Here is a 10,000-nt window from a genome sequence, read left to right on the forward strand (position 1 = left end):
CTGCTCACGCGGTCCGGGGTAGACCTGGCCTCCCTGCTCGCGCGGGACCGGGTAGACCTGGCCTCCCTGCTCGCGCGGGACCGGGTAGACCTGGCCTCCCTGCTCGCGCGGGACCGGGTAGACCTGGCCTCCCTGCTCGCGCGGTCCGGGGTAGACCTGGCCTCCCTGCTCGCGCGGGACCGGGTAGACCTGGCCTCCCTGCTCGCGCGGGACCGGGGTAGACCTGGCCTCCCTGCTCGCGCGGGACCGGGTAGACCTGGCTTCCTTACCTGACTCTCCAGAGCAGTCCTGGCATCCCTACCTGATGCTCCGGACTCAGCTTCGCGTTCCATCCCGACGCTCCGGGGTAGTACCCGTACCCCCACCCGGCGCTCCGGGGTAGTACCCGTAACCCTCATCGGTACTCCGGCGTAGCACCGGTACCCCCGCCCGGCGCTCCGGGGTAGTACCCGTAACCCTCATCGGTACTCCGGGGTAGCACCGGTACCCCCGCCCGGCGCTCCGGGGTAGTACCCGTACCCCGACCCGGTACTCCGGGGTAGCACCGGTACCCCCGCCCGGCGCTCCGGGGTAGTACCCGTACCCCGACCCGGTACTCCGGGGTAGCACCGGTACCCCCGCCCGGCGCTCCGGGGTAGTACCCGTAACCCTCATCGGTACTCCGGGGTAGCACCGGTACCCCCGCCCGGCGCTCCGGGGTAGTACCCGTAACCCTCATCGGTACTCCGGGGTAGCACCGGTACCCCCGCCCGGCGCTCCGGGGTAGTACCCGTACCCCGACCCGGTACTCCGGGGTAGCACCGGTACCCCCGCCCGGCGCTCCGGGGTAGTACCCGTAACCCTCATCGGTACTCCGGGGTAGCACCGGTACCCCCGCCCGGCGCTCCGGGGTAGTACCCGTACCCCGACCCGGTACTCCGGGGTAGCACCGGTACCCCCGCCCGGCGCTCCGGGGTAGTACCCGTAACCCTCATCGGTACTCCGGGGTAGCACCGGTACCCCCGCCCGGCGCTCCGGGGTAGTACCCGTACCCCGACCCGGTACTCCGGCGTAGTACCCGTAACCCTCATCGGTACTCCGGGGTACGCCTGCCGTCCCTACGGGCACACGGGGTTAGACCCGCCCTCCCTACCTGACCCGCCCCCCCCCCCCCCCCCGCCGGGGTAGGCCCGGTACCCCTACCTCATGTTCCGGGGTAGGCCTGGCGTCCCTACTTGATCCTCCGGGGTAGTATCGGTACCCCTACTGGCGCTCCAGGGTAGACCTGCTGTCCCTAGCTGATCCTCCGGGGGAGGCTTGGCCTCCTTACCTGTGCCTCCGGGTAAACCTGGCCACGCCGCGGGGTCGGCCTGCACTCCCTGGCCGCGTTCCGGGCCGGTCCTGATTGATTTATTAAGACTGCTCCGTGATTCCACTTTTTAAAAATTTATTATGTCTGGCATCTTGTCTTTTACCACGCAGGCGGGCGGGCAGGCAGGCACGCGTCAAAAACGTGAGAGCAACTCGTTACCCGCAGTCGGTGTACTTTATCGGTAACGACTTCTTCGGGGAGAGGCGCCGACGCTGCTCTCTCGTCTCTGGACGAGTCGGTGGCCACCGGGGTACCGCGTAGCACCGTTGGCGTGGGATTCACTCCTAAACGAATACAGAATAATCGATACGCTATGAATCGTCATCGATTTAAGTTATTAACGGTTGACGAGCAAGGCTGGTTTGTATCGTTTATGGATCGTCACCTACCGACTGATTTAACGCTGCGCGGTAATACTCTTTCTGGCAGTCCATTAAATAACAAAACTCATTCGTTCATGCACGCTAGGTGTGCACCCCTTCATTGATAGCCGGAGAAGGAGTACGTACGTACGTACGTACGTACGTACCAGCGGATCGTCGCGGATTGAATGTGACTCGATTAGTAGTAAGAAGTATGATGAACTACCGACTCCTAAAGTTCGATTGCGGCGCTCCTTTAGGACCTTGCGACGCTCTTGGTTAACGTCAGCGTTCTCCGGCCCCTGCGTGATCACGCGTTAATTGTTCATTAGCTCTTACGCCGCGTCAGTCAGTCTTACTCACCTCGTTGTCGCCCTTTGCGATCGAGCGATGCTTACTTGTTAAGCAATTACCGAGGATGACGCGCGCGCGCCTTCCCTAGGCCGGCTCCCGTTCCTCGCCTGGCGCTCGTTCTCGACCGAGTCGTTCGTTACGAACGTGAGCTCGACCCGGCGGACGTTAATTCATTCCGGCAGAAGTCGGCCCGTATCGCCCTGTCGAAAACTATTAATTCACGCCTGAGTCACCCGTGGTTCGTTAATCCTTCCCTACGTTCCTCAACCGTAGGGCCGGCGCACGTTAGGTTCTCTCAACAATTGGCGGGGAGCGACAGCTTAATCTCTGTCCTAAGCCGGCCCTGCCCCGCCGGCCTCCCTGCAGACCGCCCACCCGCCCCTGTCCCAGACGAGTTCTGTGTTAGGAAGCGCAACGCCCGCACCCCGTGCCTTTTGTATTACCATTTCCTTATCTATTTATTTTCTCGGTCTTTCCTCCCCAGCCCCCCCCCCCCACCCCCCACCCCCCAACCCCCACCCCCCCTTGCCTTTTTTTAATTCTTTGTCTCGCCGTCAGGGGCCGCGGACCGGGCAGAGGTGGCGGCGGCCCCCGTCCCGTCCCGTCCCGTCCCGTCCCGTCTGCCGTGGCGAGCCCGGCCGGCCCGCCCGCCGAAGGAGGGCGGGCGGCTGCAGAGCCTGGCGGGTGGTGGCCCTGCACCCTGTCGCTCCCGGGCAGGGCCTCTTCTCGATCCACCGACATTCGAGCAAAAGCCGGTTCGTCCCGGTTAGTCCGGCTCTGCCGTGACGGGCGGCCGAGGGGTCGCGCGGCCCTCGCACGTTCCCCGCCCGTCGGTCGTGCCCGGTACCTGATCGGGTCCCTCCCGGCTCGGAGGCGGCGGCGGCGGCGGCGGCGGCGGCGGCGGCGGCTCATCACTGGGCTACCTCCGCGGGGGTCCGGCCTCCCTGGCACCGGGGTCGCGCAAAGCTGCTTTCGGCCGAGGGCGGGGGAGGAGAGCCCCTTCCCCGTCTCCTCGAGACCTGGCCGGAGGGGAGAAAAGCACAGCCCGTCAGCCATCAGCCGGACGCTCCCTTTGCCCACACCTTCCCCCTACCCCGCCGCGTTTTCTCCGGACGGGCCCCCATCCCGAGATAGCCTCTCCAAGGACACGGCCGGCCTCCGAGGGACGGCGGTCTCGCAGGCCTCTGCAGAAAGTCAGTCGGCTGCCTGACACGCGGTCCCTGCGGCCAAGGCCGACTTAGCCGAGCGTCCTCGGAGACGATGAGCTCGCGTGGCCGCCGTGCCGGCTGACCGGCCCACCCCGGGGCCGTTTCCCCCCGCTCCCGTCGCTGAAGGAGCGGGCCCCCCCACCACCACCTAAGGCCGCTGGGACCGTCCTCACCGCTCGAACGCATCCCGCCGGCGACGGAGCCGCTGACGCCCCTCTGTTAGAAGCGCGGCGCGCCTCTCCGGCAGCCCTGGCTGGGGCCCTGGAGGCCCAGGTCTCTGCCCAGGCCGAGGCACGCGGCTGCTGCTTTCCCAGGGACGGGTCCGACCGGGAGCCGAGCGCACCGCCCGTAGGCAGGCACGGGCGCAGGCCGGACGTCGAAGCGGCCGACCACCCGGGCTGTAACAGAGAAAGCGGCGTTAGCCACACCGTTACAAACCTTTCTCATTTCCATCTGCGTGCGCGCCCGCACCCCGCCAAAACAGGCCCCCGGCCCAAACGCCCACCGCCTGCTGCTGCAGCCGCTCACCCGCCCTTAGACGCGCGCGCGCGCGCCCCCCCCCCCCCTCCCCCAAACAGGGCCGCCGGCCGAACCTTCCGCCCGCTGCCGCACTCACCCACGTGCGCTCGCGCGCTCCCGAACAGGCCCCCCCCCCCCCCCCCCCACCGCCCGGTCCGAACCACCCGCCCGCCGCCTCGCTCACACACGTGCGCTCACGCGTGCACGCGCACGCACGCACTGCCCCCCCCCCCCCAAACGAGTCCCCGCCCCAAACCTCCCGCCCGCCACCCCACCCACTCGCACGTGCCTACACACATGCGCGCACCCCCCCGGACCCCCCCCGCAACCGGCCCCCTCAGCCCAAACCCTCCACCCGCTGCCCCGCTCACAGTCGTGCGCTCAAACGCGTGCGCGCGCGCACCCCCCCCCGCCTCCGAAACAGGCCCCCGGGCCGACACCCCCCCCCCCCGCCCCGCGCCACGCAGTTCGCGCCGAGCCTGGCTGGCCCTGCTCCCCCCTTCCGCCACCAGGCTTGCCGCCCCGGGGATGGAAGGCGGGAGACTTTAGGACCCTGCGGCGTCCCTGCCGGCTCCGTGCCCGGGCGGCAGAGGGGAGCCCCCGGTGCCGTGCCGTCTCTAGACCCCAGCTGCCGAGTACCCTATCCTGCCGCACCCGTGGCCCCGCTCCCGCCCTCCCGCCAGCAGGTTTGCCGCTCCGGGCATGGACGGCGGGAGACTTTAGGACCCTGCGGCGTCCCTGCCGGCTCCGTGCCCGGGCGGGAGAGGGAAGCCACCCGGTGCCGTGCCGTCTCTAAACCCCAGCTGCCGAGTACCCTATCCTGCCGCACCCGTGGCCCCGCTCCCGCCTTTCTTTCTCAGTCAGCCACGCACTCGCCCTGCTGCACTCCTGCCCGCCCCCTCCGCGGGTGGAAAACTAAACGACTGGGGGGGGGGGGACGGGACGGGACGGGACGGACGGACAGGGACGGGGGACAGAAGTAAAAAAAAAAAAAAAAAACAACTCCAACCGATCCAAACAGAAGTCTTCTCCGAAAAGACACACCATCCCCCCTCGCCAGCCTACCTCTGCGCCAGGCTCCCCGCCTTGCTCGCCAGCCGCTCTCGCCCCCCTCTTTGCTAGCCTCCTTTCCCCTCCGCTGCTGCCGCCACGACTGAGCAGCAGACCGTTAGCCGTGGCGGGAAAAAACACAGTTGCCGGGGGCCCCGTTGCCGGGCTGCAGACCGCCCCACCCAGACACCCGCCCCCCAATCCCCCCACCCCCCCCGTCTCCGGGGCGCCGGAGAGTCTGCGATCGGGTGGGGGCCGGGGGGCCGGGGGCGGCGGGGGGGGGGGGGCTGCACCTACTGGCCTGCAGGTCCGGGACTGCAGCGCGGGGAGGGAGGGGGAGCACAGCCGTGCAGGGGTGCCTGTATCTGTGTGTGCCTGCGTCGCTCTCTGTATGTGTGTGCGCGCGCCTCTGAGCGCGCGTGTGTCGCGGGGGGGGGGGGGGGGGGGGGGGGGAGGTGGCGGTGCCTGCAGGATCGCAGACATGTATTTTAAAGTATTTATTTTATTCAAAAAAAGTAAAACGCCAAAAAAAAAAAAAAAAAAAAAGGCGGGGGGGGGGAATTAAAAACAACACCCCACCCCCAAAAAAAACCTCCAAGACCGCAAAAAACAAAACCAAAAGTCGGCGAGCGCCCAGCAGCGCCGTGGACCCGAACCTGAACCTGGCAAGGGGCGACCAGTCCTGAAGGCACCCAGTGAACAGCGAACTCGCGCCGGGGAGCTGGGCAGTTTGTGCCGGGGGCTGCCGCCTCTGCCCGGTCCCCCGCCGAGAGAATGGGGGGGAGGGAGGGGGCGGCGTCGGCGGAGCGGGGGGGCTGGCTGGTGTGGTGAAGCTGGCAAGTGCCTGGCAGCCACCGGGTCGGAGTAGGTGCGTGCACGTGCATGAGAACGACGAGGGTGGAAGGAGGGGGTCAGAAAACAAAAATTCTTTGAAAAACTGTTTTTTGTTAATATTGTGTTGGTATTTCCTACCGAAATCAATAAAGGTGAAATAACTCTTGCATCAGACAGGACGTTTAAACATGCTCCCTTGTTATAGAAGTGGTTCAAACGTGGGAAGGGGAGGGGGAAAGAAATGCCGTCCAGGAGAAACCGGGACGGGGTGGCCCTTTTATCAGATTTAGCTCAAATCTCAAAAGAAAAAGAAAAAAAAAAAAACACACGGAAAAAACGAAACAAAATCAGGCGCACCTGCCTCCCCCCCCCCCCCCCCCAGGAGCACCGAACGGCCGCCAGGTCTACCCGGCTCCGGAGGCCGGCGCGGCCGCCGGCGGCGCCCGGAGGACGCGGGGTGTCGCCGCCGGAGCGGCCGGTGAAAAGGGCCGCCAGGTCTACCCGGCTCCGCGGCCGGCCGCCAGGTCTACCCGGCTCCGGAGGCCGGCGCGGCCGCCGGCGGCGCCCGGAGGACGCGGGGTGTCGCCGCCGGAGCGGCCGGTGAAAAGGGCCGCCAGGTCTACCCGGCTCCGCGGCCGGCCGCCAGGTCTACCCGGCTCCGCGGCCGGCCGCCAGGTCTACCCGGCTCCGGAGGCCGGCGCGGCCGCCGGCGGCGCCCGGAGGACGCGGGGTGTCGCCGCCGGAGCGGCCGGTGAAAAGGGCCGCCAGGTCTACCCGGCTCCGCGGCCGGCCGCCAGGTCTACCCGGCTCCGGAGGCCGGCGCGGCCGCCGGCGGCGCCCGGAGGACGCGGGGTGTCGCCGCCGGAGCGGCCGGTGAAAAGGGCCGCCAGGTCTACCCGGCTCCGGAGGCCGGCGCGGCCGCCGGCGGCGCCCGGAGGACGCGGGGTGTCGCCGCCGGAGCGGCCGGTGAAAAGGGCCGCCAGGTCTACCCGGCTCCGCGGCCGGCCGCCAGGTCTACCCGGCTCCGGAGGCCGGCGCGGCCGCCGGCGGCGCCCGGAGGACGCGGGGTGTCGCCGCCGGAGCGGCCGGTGAAAAGGGCCGCCAGGTCTACCCGGCTCCGCGGCCGGCCGCCAGGTCTACCCGGCTCCGGAGGCCGGCGCGGCCGCCGGCGGCACCCGGAGGACGCGGGGTGTCGCCGCCGGAGCGGCCGGTGAAAAGGGCCGCCAGGTCTACCCGGCTCCGCGGCCGGCCGCCAGGTCTACCCGGCTCCGGAGGCCGGCGCGGCCGCCGGCGGCGCCCGGAGGACGCGGGGTGTCGCCGCCGGAGCGGCCGGTGAAAAGGGCCGCCAGGTCTACCCGGCTCCGCGGCCGGCCGCCAGGTCTACCCGGCTCCGGAGGCCGGCGCGGCCGCCGGCGGCGCCCGGAGGACGCGGGGTGTCGCCGCCGGAGCGGCCGGTGAAAAGGGCCGCCAGGTCTACCCGGCTCCGCGGCCGGCCGCCAGGTCTACCCGGCTCCGCGGCCGGCCGCCAGGTCTACCCGGCTCCGGAGGCCGGCGCGGCCGCCGGCGGCGCCCGGAGGACGCGGGGTGTCGCCGCCGGAGCGGCCGGTGAAAAGGGCTGTCAGGTCTACCCGGCTCCGGCGGGACTTAGTCGCATTTCGGGGGCTGTGAGGTAGACCTGATAGCCCCACCACTTTCTCGGAGCTGGCGAAGGGGTCGCTGTTTTTCGCTGCCTCCAGTTACGTCATCGTAAAAGTCGGTCTCATTGGCAGGTCTCCCCGGTGGGCAGGGACCGCACTCTTGGAGCCGGCCGGGGGCGGGGACGTGATCCTCCGTACTATAGGAGCTGGTGGTGACTGGTGCACGGAGCAGCGCTAGTGAGCGGCTGCAAGGCCTACGGCTCAGCCGGCGAAGTGGGGCGCTGGGCGGCCGTTGTGGTGGTGGTTTCCCTGGTGGTTCGGCTCGTTGTTTCTCCGTTCGGCCTGTTTGTCTCCCGGTGTTTTTCGAGTAAGCCAGCCGGGTGCCTGCGAGGGTCTGGCAGGCTGCGGTGGCTGTTGACCGAGTGGTGCGAGAGGTGCAAAGGTGGATTCCGCAGGGCAAAGCCCGGTGGCCGGTGGTGGCCACCGGCACTCGAACGCTGGAAGACCGGGCGGAGTCGAGCCTGCCTCGGCTTTCCCCCGGCCCCGGAGGGCCCGATGATGGCAAAGGTGAGCGCTGGGATATGCGAGGGCAGCTGCCCGTGAGCGTCCAGCCCGCCGCGGCCGCCGCCGGCTCCTGAGGGCCTGGTGATGGGCGGGCGAGGTGGCGGCACCTCGTCCTTTTTTCTCTGGCCTTAAGCTGGAGCGCGCAGAGCGGCAGCTGGATGCAGACGGCTGGGGGGTCTCGTGCGTGCCGCAGCTTCCCCCAGCCCCCGAGGGCCCGATGATGGCACAGGCGAGAGGCCGCAGCGCCTCGTCCTGTTTTTGCCGGCATGAGCCATGAGTGGGCGGCCTGTGGTGTCCGGCCTGCCCCGGCTTGCCTGGTTGCAGGAGGGCTCGGTGGAAAGGTCTGCAGTGCTGTACCGGGTTAGAGGTGGCGGCACCTCATCGCGTTTTCTCTGGTCTTAAGCCAGAGCCCATGCACGTATTGGGCAGAGCGCAAGCGGCAGCCGGTCCCGTGGCCGGCAGCCGGATGCAGACGGCTGGGGGGTTCTCGTGCATGTGCCGCAGCTTCCCCCAGCCCCCGAGGGCCCGATGATGGCACAGGCGAGAGGCCGCAGCGCCTCGTCCTGTTTTTGCCGGCATGAGCCATGAGTGGGCGGCCTGTGGTGTCCGGCCTGCCCCGGCTTGCCTGGTTGCAGGAGGGCTCGGTGGAAAGGTCTGCAGCGCTGTACCGGGTTAGAGGTGGCGGCACCTCTTCGCGTTTTCTCTGGCCATAAGCTGGAGCCCGCAAAGCGGGAAGAAAATTGCGGCCGTACCTGGTGGCTGGCTAAGCCGAACGCAGGCGGCTGGGGTTGTCTAGCTTCTGTGGCATTCCCCGGCCCCGAACACCCGTGTGTGGCATGGGTCCAGGCGCGTTTCCTTTTTCCAACCCCCCCCGCGATGGCAAGCGGTTGCCTGTGGGGCGGGCAAAGACCGGCAGCCGGTGGTGGTTGCCGGCACTCGAACGCTGGAAGAGCTGGGGGAGTTGAGCCTGCCGTGGCCTTCCCCCAGTTCCGTTGACCTCCCTCAAGGGAATCGCTGTCTGGAGCCGGGTGGCCCGTGGCACCCGCCCCTCCCCGATTTGACTGATCCAGACCCACAGGCAGCGCCCGCTGAGGCGTCCTCGGGTGCGTCGGAGAGCCTCCACGGCGGGCCGGCTCTGCCGGTGTTCAGGCCGTTGGAGCACCTCTCGCAGGCGTTGCCCTCACTCGCACGCAGAGCCCCCGCACCTGCCATCCACCCACGGGTGGTGACGGGTGCGAGTGGCCGTCGCTGTCCCAGGACCCGTGGCCGTGGGGCCTCCGCTCCTTCCTTCTTTCCCTTCCCTTACTGATCGATGAGGCGTTTAGGGCGCGTCGGAGGGGCTTCCCGGCGGGCCGGCTCTGCCGGTGTTCAGGCCGGCGTTGCACCTCTCCGCAGACGTTGCCCTCTCACTCGCACGCAGAGCCTCCGCACCTGCCGTCCGCCCCCGGGTGGCGACGGGTGTGAGTGGCCGTCGCTGTCCCAGGACTCGTGGCCGTGGGGCCTCCGCTCCTTCCCCTTTTCCCTTTCCTCACTGATCGATGAGGCCGTTCGGGTCGCGTCGGAGAGGGCCCTCGGCGGGCCGGCTCTTCTGTGCTCCCCGTAATAGGGAGTCACGGCAGTGTCCGGTGTTCAGGCAGGGTGGTCTCCTTTCCAATTCGCTTCCCGTTGCATGCGAAGTGTTGTCCTCCACCCCTCCGAGCGAAGGGGGCTGCGATGGCGGCAGTGTCGTCCTCCCCTGCTCAGCGGGGTTCCTCGGGCTTCTTTACTGAATCGGGCTGTGTGACGGCCGCGTGGCCCCGCGAGCCCTCAGGTGTCCTGAAACACGCGAGGCGCCGGTGCTGGCCTCGGTCCGGGTACCCGCAGGTGCCGGCCGCGAGCAGCGCTGGGCGGTGGGGCGGCTGAGCCAAGGAAACGGGGAAAGAAGGCGAGTGTGGGCTGCACCTGCCCGGGTGGGCCCCCGAGGCGTGCCGCGGGCGGCAGGGGGGCGTCCCCCTCCGCCGCTGCCGTCTCTGATGCGTCGGCTTTTCGTGCCGCTCCCCCGCCTGCTGCAGAGCGAGCCGCCCTGGCAGAGGGCCTTGGTCCCGGGGTCACGCCCGTCTCGGCGGGTCGCTGTCTCCTCTA

Source organism: Haliaeetus albicilla, unplaced genomic scaffold, assembly GCF_947461875.1.
Source record: "Haliaeetus albicilla unplaced genomic scaffold, bHalAlb1.1 scaffold_73, whole genome shotgun sequence".
NCBI classification, from domain to species: domain Eukaryota; kingdom Metazoa; phylum Chordata; class Aves; order Accipitriformes; family Accipitridae; genus Haliaeetus; species Haliaeetus albicilla.